General features: G+C 36.6%; 1 protein-coding gene across 2 annotated transcripts in view; it reads left to right on the top strand.

Moving 5' to 3' along the window:
* The window catches only part of ec (ubiquitin specific peptidase echinus), a 97,454-nt gene that overhangs the window by 63,288 nt on the left and 21,910 nt on the right, over positions 1-12,256 (top strand). The gene's annotated exons all lie outside the window — the stretch shown is intronic.

Raw genomic sequence — 12,256 nt, 5'->3', positions numbered from 1 at the left:
CTGAAATAGCAACTAGTTACTGTAGAAAATGATGGGTTGTTAAGTGTGTGGAGTAGACGGCGCGTATATTAAAAAAATATTTATCGCCACTTAAATTAATAGTGAAACTGACAATGTGAAATATGGTCGATACTTGAAATTTACTGCGAAACTATTATTTAACTCTATTCAGGCTGAAATTTGAATCGTGGTACTAAATGAGTGTTTTAAGCTCAGCTCAGCTCATTTGTTAAGTCTGTTTAAGTTTTTGGTTTCCATAGATTGAGTTCGTCATTTAATTTCAATACAATATGAACATCCTAAAGCATTATAAATTGTGCAGCATTGACGGGGTTTGAAATACTTAATTAATTAATGGTTACTAAAATTACCCTTTATAATTTGAACATTATTCAAGCTAGTTATCGGACGCAAACATTTCTACAATCATGTGTAGCTTTCTACGGCATTGATATTGACAACTTGAGGAACCCATTGGCATTGGCTTGGTTACTAAATAATTAAGAGCGTGATAATTTAGGAACACGCCGAAAACTCCGATGCAATACCTACCTTGACTCAAAGTGTTACAGTTCAAAATGCGCAAAATTTGACCAGAATAAGAGCATGCCGGGGCCTCTGCGCCCGCGCTCTGACGTGACCTTTTGAACAATAGCCTCCATTCGCGGCCTTATTCAGGCCCCAAACAAATCCCTGCGCTTGGGCTTTCGACGCGTCTCGAGATCGAATTCGTGTTACGTCAATTGAAAGCTGTATGGGCAAAAAAGAGAACAAGAGGCCCTAACTACGTAAAAGCACTCCACCTCTTTATATTAAGCACGCTCAACGAATAAAATGTTATGTATGTATATGCATGCACCATTTTGCTGATATTTTGTTCCAAAGTCATTCCTTAAACTTCAAGAAAAGAAACATCATCTTTGCTAAATCATTTTATACACAAATTTTCTTCCTCCTTGAAGGAGGTAGGCTGCTTCCACCGTGTAAAGATCATAACCCCCGTAAATTATATCTACAGTCTTTTCAACTCACGCGCGGTGAATTGCCGCACCGACAGACATCTCCAAAGTTTCAGAAATCTGGTCGGAATATCTCTTCGGGCAACCCCTCCTGATTTTTTTTACATTCCACTTTGTCGTCACGTCAGAATCAGTTTACGACACGACATGTGACAAATGTGATACATACTCTTTCTTATTAAAATAACGGACGAAAATATATAAATAGTTGGTTTTTTAGCCTCAAAAAATGCAAAAATATACTACACGGTCAATTTCATAGAACCCTACGTGTTGAACGCTTATAATAGCTTCTCTATTACGCGGTTGGATTAGCGAAGTGGACCAGCTAGGTACTGGCCAGACTGGTTTCTGCAGAATAGACCTAGTCGTGATTTTAGTCTAGCTATAAAATCGTAGCAACGCTTGGGTTTATAGCTCTTTGTCTTTCAAGTTTGTTGTCGACAGATTCGTCATAGTCTGTAAAACCGTGGCGCGTTTGATAAAATCTGTTACCTAGTAAAAAAAGTACCTACTATATTTTGGCCAACTTAACTTAATTTATAAAATAAGTCCTGACATTCAAAATGTATGAATGAATAAGAACATAAATTGTACGAATATGACAAACAGCAGGGTTTATTTCATAAAATTAATAAAGTTGACCTTAAACAACCATAGATCCATGTGCGAGGCTAACAAAATGTACAATAAAATACGTTGAAAGTGTACATGATCCTTTATTTAAATCATAAAACAGATAGACACCAAGCTACAAATCTTCGTTTCATTACATTTGTAACAGACTTTCTATTACCTCCTCCAAAACACAACACTATAACTATAGCTACGTTTTACTATAACGTAGCACGTGTACGAGCTTACGTTTCCATTTTCAAATCACGTTTTTGGAAGTTGGCGCGCTTTTCGACCAATGAGGTGCGCGCGAGAGTTCGTGGAACTCTTGGCCTCGGACCTGATTGGTCAGTTTGTTGACGCCAAGCGCAAGCGTGCGCGTGCGGCTTGCTACGATAAAGTTGCCCAACACAACCTACGAATGTTCTTGATTATCGTGAGCTTTTACCTTTACCGAGCTCTACGAGCACTGATACCGAGCTTTACCCCATGGATTGTATTATTTTTAATTATGTATGTTTATAGAAAAAAACGGCCAAGAGCGTGTCGGACACGCCCAAGATAATGTTCCGTAGCCATTACGAAAAATCAAGTAATATTTATCTAAGGATTTCGTATTGTGTATGGAATCTTCCAAGTTTAGGTATATTTTATACCTTAGGCTGCTATTTACTCTTAAACTACTACTAATTCTCAAGTATTTTAGAGGAAGGGGGGACGCTCGATTTTAATGAAAATTTGCACTTCTGTCTTGGCGACCCCATAATGGTTTTAAAAGACCTATCCAACAATACCACACACTATAGGGTTAGTCGAGAAAAAAAAAACATCCCCACTTTATGTCTATGGGAGGTACCCTAAAAAATTGATTTATTTTTTTTTTACCACTTGGTCGACGTGAGTGATATGTACATTCATGCCAAATTACAGCTTTCTAGTACTAACGGTCTCTGAGCTTAGCCGCGGACGGACAGACATGGCGAAACTATAAGAGTTCCTAGTTGACTACGGAACCCTAAAAATAGATTACAGTGAGAAACAGATATACAAAGACGAACTTATCCCATAAAAGTATTCTTCTTTATTTTTTCTCTTATGTATCAATAACTAGTATTAATGGAAATCTTTAATAGTATTTCAAACTTAAAGCACATTGTGAATTATTTCGATTTAGGTAGTTCAATTAATAGATTCTTTTTAAATGTTCAAAACTGAACCCAAACATATCTTATTTTAAATAACGTATATTATTATGTTTTTAATTCGTGATTTTAATACATAATTATTTACCTATACGTAGTTTAAGTACTCGTAAAGAAGTAATTCAACCCTTGAATATCTTGGCAATAGAGATTATAATTTACAGAGAGTTCATTTTATTTTTGGCTTAAATAGACAAACCACGTTCATTTTCCACAATTATACACTCTGCCAGATAAGAAACAATATAATAATTAGGTAACTCTTTGTTTTAATGTAATTAGTTGCCCTTACGAACCCATTCGTAACTGCGCTGTCCCTAAGCGCTGTTACTCAACGGTGTCGTCACAATTTGTTACACTTTTACATACAAATACCGTTAATTTACAAGTTCGTTGTTCTACACGACGTTGCGTAAGAATTTCACTTGTATGAAAAATGTGGTTAGCATACATAATTAACACTTTTTCACATTCAAGGATTCAGAGTTGAACCTACGTTTGAAGCTGGTTAGTTTAGAATCGACGAAGTGACATTTCATTGCAAAATGGATGTTCTGCAACTTTTGAATATTGAACTAAATTGCCTACCTTTTATCTAATTTACAGGAAAAAAATTACACTATTGAAAAAAAGTTATTAAAATGAACAATACAACAGTTTAAAAATAAAAGTAATAAAAGAACTCTTCCACGGCTAAAAGTTCTATTCAGTTAATCTTAACTAAATCAATATTTGGTAGATCTCTGTAACCAACAAAGCTTATCATCGAGTTCCGGAAGAATGGAGTTAATAGCCTGGGGATCGATTTTTAAATCACATCACTCGACAATACTATTCGAAGGTGGTGAAAAATTGTGCTGTATTTGAAATTCCAGTACGTAAAGTTGTAGGAAATAACAGCTCTGGGTAAATATTTGTTCAAACGAGAAGGTTTTTTTGGATCAACGTCTTTAATAGAATTTGTAAGGTACCTAATAATGCTATTGAATATGAACAGACTGGCGAAAATTTTGCGGGCAACGCGGCAGCTCTGCCAATTACAGCACTTTTACGCTACTTTCTTCCACGGTCCATAAACTTTAATAACTTGTCTTGTCTCTCATTAACATAACGTCAGATACTCTTTTATTCTTATCTAGCTGTAACGTCTCTATTGAATAAACTTTTCTTTCTAGTTTATTGCTTGTGCACCAATATCTGATACAACAAAGCGTGTGTAAATATCTGGCCCTGTACTACGAAGTGCAAAATTCGAACTTCGTATCTTGCCGTCCCGCTGACGCTTATATTATTTAATACGAGAGTGAGAGGGACGGTACGATACGAACTACAACTTTCGAATTTCGTAGTAGGCCCCGTGATACGACTCTATTTCTAGAGCTGATAGGACGTGTCAGATTTTATTTTTTGCACGCTCCGCTGTAGCAAATATTGTACCTCATTTATATGAGGCTATTTAAAATGAGAACGTTATCAACAAGACAAACTTAATTTACATGCACAAAGCGGTTTCTGAAGGTTAAATATTTACTTGCAAATAATTGCAGTACAAAGTATTTGTCGGGTAAAGCCATGCCGATATTGTCCATGATCTAGGCACGTTTGTGACGGTACGTGCTCCAGGCGCAGAACTGGAGCAGCCTGTTAAGGACTGACGTTACGCCACTAGTGTTGAAATGTTTCGATTTGTTTATTTATACAAATAGAATGATTTTTTTAACGAATTTTTTATTGAGTGCACTGAACGGGGCAATTGGTAGCAGTCTCGACTCGAATGGTCCAGAGATGAGGATCTGATACCGTCCAAAAATAGATTCAACAAGGCGGTATTCACTATTTTATAAAACTTGACAATGCGCGTTATCAGAAAACAAATTTTAAGCTACCACCTTTATAAGATTAAACTTTTAAAATTCAAGATTAGAGAGAAAAAGAAATACTAATTCTGTGACAGACATGTGTTGCTATACCCACAGCATGATTTATATTAGGATAGATTGCTATACGCCAAACACCGACTCTATATAGAGCTATATATCCCTATTTCATAATAAGATATGGTAAATTCAGGAGTTGTCAAATACCATTTATCAGATTTGTTATAACTACTTATAAGGAAATCAATTTAAATGATGAGGAGGTTAGTAAAATTCGAGTCTATACATGCATTAAAGACACCATGAATAAATTAATAAAATTAATCATCTTCAAGTTCAAGGTTCTACTTAATAATTATTCATAAATAGGTAAGCAAAGGTCATTAATAAAAACTTACATATATTTAATAGCTTTTTAGGAAAAATTCGTAAAAAAAAATACGTCGATGATAGTGCAATATCGCGTAACCAACACTGGCTAATGCTGCGTATCTGACTGGAGACAAAATTTTACATGAGAGCTTAAAAATGAAATACTTATCTCTGTGTTAATACCTAAATAACAGCCGTGAAATCTTAAATTTGCTACTTTTTGTAGGTTACGCGGCATTAGACACTGTTAGTTACGCGGCATAGCAGTGTCATCGACAAATTTAGCCTGTTTTGATTACGCTAGTACTTTACCTGGCCAGGCCATACTCTAGCGGCTAGAGTATAGCCCGGCCAGGTAAAGTAATTCCTTTACTGTAACTAGCTAATCTCGTAGACGCACGAGTTTGTTCCACTCCGTCTATTGCCACAGATTAAATAATTAGAGTAGTTGGTAACCGATTGCGCTTTTGCAATGCGCTGAAATTAGTTATTAGGTTATTCTACCTTTCTATTCCTTTTTTAGATGGCCAGTGTGTTTGTTTGTGTTTTAGATGACTAGACTGTACCTACTGCAAGAAAACCAAGAAGTGAATTATGTAATACTTTATGTAGTCACAAAATACATGTGCTAATTTGTAAAAGTTAAGTGACACGGGCCAACCACATATGGGATTTTCATTAAGACTTTAATCTAGCAGATATTTATTCAAAACGCCTACCTATCGAAAGATTTTATATGTGCCAATTAAATAGTTTTCCTCTTAATTAATTACAGTCTAAACAACCTCGTGAGAACGCTACCAAAATCAAGCTCGTTAAGATGGTAATTTGGAAGCTGTTATGTGTTTTAGGCCATTTAAAATACAATACAATACAATACAATACAATAACTCTTTATTGCACACCAATACAGTAAACAGTACAGAGAAAACAAGTATATACATAGAGATTTTCTAAGGTAAGCAATAGGCGGCCTTATCGCTTCAGAGCGATCTCTTCCAGGCAACCTTTACAATGGACAGAAATAAGGAATACATTTTAGCAGGTGGTGCAATTTACAGTAGATTAGAGCTGTATCAAGAATACATAAAACTAAAACATACAATACACATACACAACAAATCTAAACAGATAGATAGGTAGATAGATACCATAACAACACATAAATAAGCTAACTATAACATTCATACGCAAGATGACAGGTAGTGCTCCCTAAGCATAGACCTAAAGATAGGCAAGGACTTTGCGCGCCTCAAGTCTATCGGTAGGGAGTTCCACAACCGAGTGGCCTGGACAGTGTAAGAATAAACATAGAATTTAGAGTTTGAAAGTGGGACAGTAAGGAGGAAGTTCTGAGAGCAACGAACAGAAGTAACATAGCTAAATCGCTCTTACCTGCTCTTAATACCTGAGTTGATAACATTTTCACAGTTGTATTCTTATGTGTTCACTAAATAAGCTACAATCTCTTACTTAGAGACCTATCTGTAATTAAAATAAAGTTACTTTAGTTATAGTTATTTCAAATCTAGCGGGCTACTACGAAATTCGAAGATCGAAGTTCGTGTCGTTCCGTCCCTCTGACACTTATATTATTTAACGCGAGAGTGAGAGGGACGGTACGATATGAACTTCGATTTTCGAATTTTGGAGTAGGCTCTCTGTTACTTCCTCACAGACTCGCCACTCAAGAAACTCACCACAGAGCGTTGGGACGAACGTCTGTATCTTGCAAACTATTTGGGCGGACAAACCGCCCTCGATTCATCAATTATTTAAACTTACCTAGTTCACAGTTTCACAGTCCACATTTAGTGCAATCTGTTTCTACCGTAGTGGTCTTATTCCTACAAGGTAGGTACCTCTTTTGTAGACTCGGCGCCATAGGTACTATATTCTGTAATTTAATGCCTTTTGTCTTGTACAGCTCACATTACACGAAACACTATGTTAAGCAACCAACGAAACGGTTATATTTACGGGTATATTTATATGTTTACGTGTTTATGTGTCAATGGTAGTCACGATCATTGTTGAATCAACACTGATTGTTTTTTTAATTGAGTAGTTTGTTTTATTACTATTGTTATCAATTAAATTTTATTTTAGTGTTTTTCTTAAATGTGTGTGTATGTATGTATTTGTTTAACTGGTGATCTATTTTGAACATGCAAATGCTCGCAACACGATCTCTTTCAAGATATCGTATGAATTTGAATGGAATACATAATTTAGAAAGATAATAACAAAATGTGTTCATGTTAAGAGCACTAAATATGAGCGCACACCTTTCTATATTAGGTACATACAGTCTCAACTAATACTAATAGGTATAGTCTACAATGTACTCTATAAGTCTACCTAACTATGTTGAACTAGGGCTTTAACACTTTCCTACTTAAGCAACATCAACTCCTTTATAATAGAGCCCGCATGTGAATCTTTTACACATTGATATTACATTTAAAGCTTACGAGGTCCAATTTCCTAACGAATCTACTTTATCACCTTCAAGTACCTACTCGTAACTGGATCGCGTAAGGCCGATCAGCCTGATAGGGGGAAAGTATTGCCTTACAGCACAGCCGCAGAAGCGATTGGACCGTCGATAGATTGGTATCTCAAACGATGCTAGCCATAAGTAACATAGTAAACTAACCATAGTACAAACGTATAAACCTTTGTAACAAACGCCACATATAAAAGTATGCGAGCATCAAACTGTCTCGTCCTGGTGAGGAAAATATTGCTATAAGTTTTTTTCCAGGCGCTTATTCAGAAATATCTTGTGTAGCGATTGCTGCCGAATTCGAGGTTAGGATGTGTCCGATTTAAAGTTCCCATGTAATTCTCGAGTTTATAATTCATTCAAAATCACTCCAAAACGATATAATATTTTTTTGATCTACCTAAATAATGATGCGTGAAACAACAACTAGATCCTTTGGGTTTATAATTCGTTTTGATCGGCCATTTATGGAGGACTGATCACGCGACTGCCACGCGCTGTATGGGCATTAATTGAGGTAACATTATACAGCCGATAGATCACCGCAGCCTGGATAACTGTGTACGTACCTATAGTCTGATATATTATAGCGCGCGCGCAGCTGCAGGACCGGTTATGCTTCTCGTTTACGCCACGAACTGCTGCGTCATGTACTAAGGTATAAGAGTTTATGATCGAATTCAAGTGCGCTTAGGCATTAGTATGGGCTGGAGGTTAAAAAGACAAAGGAGTGAGCTTTATCTTGCAAGCGCCTGCGCTGCGAGATTGCATGAATGTAACATTCATAGTATATATAGGTACGTAACTAATGTTGTAAGTATGTGTACCCTTTACTCGTAGTCTTTAAATGAAAATCAAAACAAATTTTGTTAACTGCTGTTATTTCAGTGGTTAAATGAACATTGAATTTATTTATATTTCAATCTATTTGTCGAGTTTCAATATCCAAGCGAAGTATACTTTTTACAGTGGAGAAGAAGTATACAATATTGTATTATGTATTTTAATATAAGGTAATTAAAAAAGGTTTCTTCTTAAAAATCCATATTGATTAGATTTTCTGATTCCCACTTCGTGAATGCAAAGCACGACACCTCAATTATAAACAACTGTATTCGTTCGCACAAACAGCCTACAATTATCCTTATCTACACAATGATCACAATTCCGAGCTCTCGATTTGTCCACCCTCGCTTTTATGGCGCTGCAAAAAACATCGTACCTACTTATATACCTGCACTGCACCCTGCACTAGTACTGCATCCTGTGACTTGTGCGATGCACCTTCTCAACAATGCCAGTGCATGAATAGAAATAGAGGTTTTTGTAACATGCTGTTCCTTTTACCGTAAATTTGTATTTCGTAACCATAAATTTATCAAATGTAGCTATAAGATTTACAAAGTGAACATTTACAAACTGTTTTGACAGTTCTTTTACAAATGATTAGCCTTCAAATACGTAAAAGCTATGCAGGAAAATGCAAAAATATGGTCCACTCCTACGCCGTTATTAGAAGCAAGGCTGTCGCCCACTGTCGAGCAATTAGTGCGGTGATAATCAGATCACAGTTTAGTACACCTACTAATCGTTGAACCTATCGTTTTTTACGTAGGCATGAGGTAGGCGGCTGCTCGGCCACGTGCTCCCGTGCCCGGCGCCGCTCGCCCCCGCGTCTGTCCCCCAACTCTCTAACCAAATCACTTACATAATACAACCAACATTAATCTGAACAGATTTATAGCATAATCAAATGCTTCTGAAGTTCTGTCTAAAGTTCACGGCGAGTAGGCCGATGTGGGCGGGCGCGTCTTCAAATTTTCGATGACATTTCAGATTATATCTCGCCCATGTTTATTAGATGTTTCCTAAAAATACGTCGTTTTGATTAGTGTAAAGTTGTATATGGCTTCTGTTGTATGTCAATGGCAACACACGATGTCATTATGTAGGATCTGATTGAATGTTGTATTGATTGGGGTGTATAAATTACTATAATGATATTAATGACATCGGTACTTTTGAATACAGTAAATTACACCGTATGGTGTATATTTATTTTTAGGCATGATTCAGCTTTAGCATGCAATAAGGAATAAACACAAATTGGTATCAAACTATCAATATATAATTAAATTTATCTGTACCTACTACTGCATATTGGAACGCCGCGAAGTAAAACTCGAATCTACATGGAAAGTACCTACAAGCTAAGCAGTTGCCGTTTAGCTGGCAGATCTTGTCGTTATTTCAACGTTGCACCTCAATAATGTGAAGGTATATTTTATTCAACCAAAAGTACAAGTGCTGATAATCATCAGCATTGTGTGCGGGTTCACGTCAATCGTCGCTGCACATGTCATTGCCATATGACGCACGCGCGCCGCAGATTGCGGTTTGAAACCATATTTTATATCGGTTTGGAACCATATATAGGCTATGTGGAAATTGTGAAATTCGTAAAAACCTACCTTTTATATCTTTTGTTGAAAGACATTTAATGTTTTGAAGGTTAATTTGTTAAGAATTCAGATGTAAGTAACAAAATTTGATATATAGACCTGATTTCGTACATTATCTTTACAAGTACAAAACTACTTTGTAGGAGAGGTGCCACAAATTACCCTGCTTGGCACTTGATAAGGTATATCCCATACAATTTAGAAAACTTCAAAAGTGTCGTCTAAAGTACGTACTCCAACTTAAAAAAAAAAAAAAAATTTGGTAAAATGATCACCTGAAGTTTACCTCCATTACATAGCGTAATGTACGCATTTTAATTATCACGACAAGCGCTTTTTCTAATTAAACCCAGGTTCAAAGGGATATTGCTTTAAACTTGGTATTTATCTTAGCACGTCTTAGGCAACTTTACGCTTAACAAGTTATGGCATGGCATTTTGAATGAAGGACACCTTGTCAGTGCGATTTAGCATGCCTTTAATAATTACTACTTTGTGATGTTTGGTTGATGCTTACTGTCATAGTATAGTAATGAATAACAAGTATTTTACCCGAGTAAGCTTCGGTATCAAGTATTTTTAGTTCGCGCATCTTTAGCAGGTGCACTGCACAGTTACGTTTTTTATTCTCACTGTAGCCGGTTACATACTTATGTTTGTAATGTTTTAATTTAATCTTCCTTCTTCGCATTATACTTAACAATATTGTATTGGTTGTTGGTGGAGAAACAATAAGATGTAACGATGAACGACTGTTTGCAGCAACCTTCAACCGGAGCGAATGGTCAGTTGCTGCAACTTGGCAGGAATGCGAGATTGGTCCCATTATCTCAGTCAAACGTTGCTGTGGTAATTACATTTGGTCCCTGGTAGTTACGCGGTATTTGCTAAGATTACAATCACGCTGAAATCTTTACAATTCTCCGTGAAATTTATGCGCATTGCATCCGTCTACTTACAGGGTGCACGGTATCTAAGTTTTATTAATCTTATTTAGTTCGTTCCAGTATGGAGATTAAATCCAGTCCAATTAATACCAAAATGTCAAGTGAGATTAATTACCAGGTGAATACAAGTTTGGGTAGGAGGTTTGGGTGTTGGAACTGGTCGTAAGTGAAACGAACAAGTGTATACAAACTAGGCCGTATACTCGTACTCAGCGAGAGTGCCATCGGCAATACGGTGGGTTGGGTACACCGGTCAAATGACACAGAAAATTGCTTTCCATCAGCGTCAAAACCAATTTGCTATAGTGTAGTTTGCACGCATCGGCTAATGTGTGAGAATGAGCAGTAAATCACGCCGTAGTTGCGAAGATATCATACAGTGGAGGCAGTTTCTGTTGAATTTGTGTCAATTCCAAGTTTTAACGTTAATTGCACTTGTGATTCTTTCTAGCTATTGAAAGTGACCACGGTTGGTCTTTGAGTCATATTTTATTGCCGTGTGAAACTCCCAGTCTCAGGTGCCTCTTTGTTGGTTCAGGTTAACGCTCGTCTATTGAATACACCATGACGCCCCGCAATCGACAAAAGATCGTATAAAGTAAAGAATTAACTTCGATTCTAAATCACGTATCACAGTAAAGTTTACTTTGAAAATACACCAGCGATTAGACACAGTTTCAAGCTTGGTTCGGTACCTTTCATGCAATAACGTGAGAGTAAACAAGAATCAAAGATAAATGAGTTTTTTTAATCTGATTACTTCCATACAGGCTTCTTTACATAGATATTCGGGGTTAAATACTCGTGTGAGTTCCTTATGTGAACCCAATTTACGGTACCTGCTTGATACAGGTTACGGAAATCGCAGACTCGGTACACTATAATCACACTGTTTAAATACTCCCAGTAAAAACCATAGTATTGTGAATAGTTTCGCACGCGTGCAACACCACACCAGGGAACTTACTTTCAAGATTTGCAGCTAATTATACACTGTCTCAACTTGGGAGCAGTAGTAAAATTATATTGTTTGATAGCTTTCAACAGCTCTACTTTCTGTGTGACTTTACTCTTTGTTTCTCCGACGTCTAGCCAAATTAGAGACTGAAACTGGTAGGTATGCTTTCTATTTAAGTTCAACATGAACAAAGGACCTAGTAAAAGTTTAAGTAAAGGTACCTATTGCTAAATCTTATACCGGCATACATTGGCGTTTGTAATAGAAGATCCAATACAAAAACAGCGAAATGTTG

This window comes from Choristoneura fumiferana, chromosome 4 (assembly GCF_025370935.1).
Source record: "Choristoneura fumiferana chromosome 4, NRCan_CFum_1, whole genome shotgun sequence".
Taxonomy (NCBI): Eukaryota; Metazoa; Arthropoda; class Insecta; order Lepidoptera; family Tortricidae; genus Choristoneura; species Choristoneura fumiferana.
Note: the sequence above shows the minus strand (reverse complement) of the source record. Positions and strands in the feature narration are given on the sequence as shown.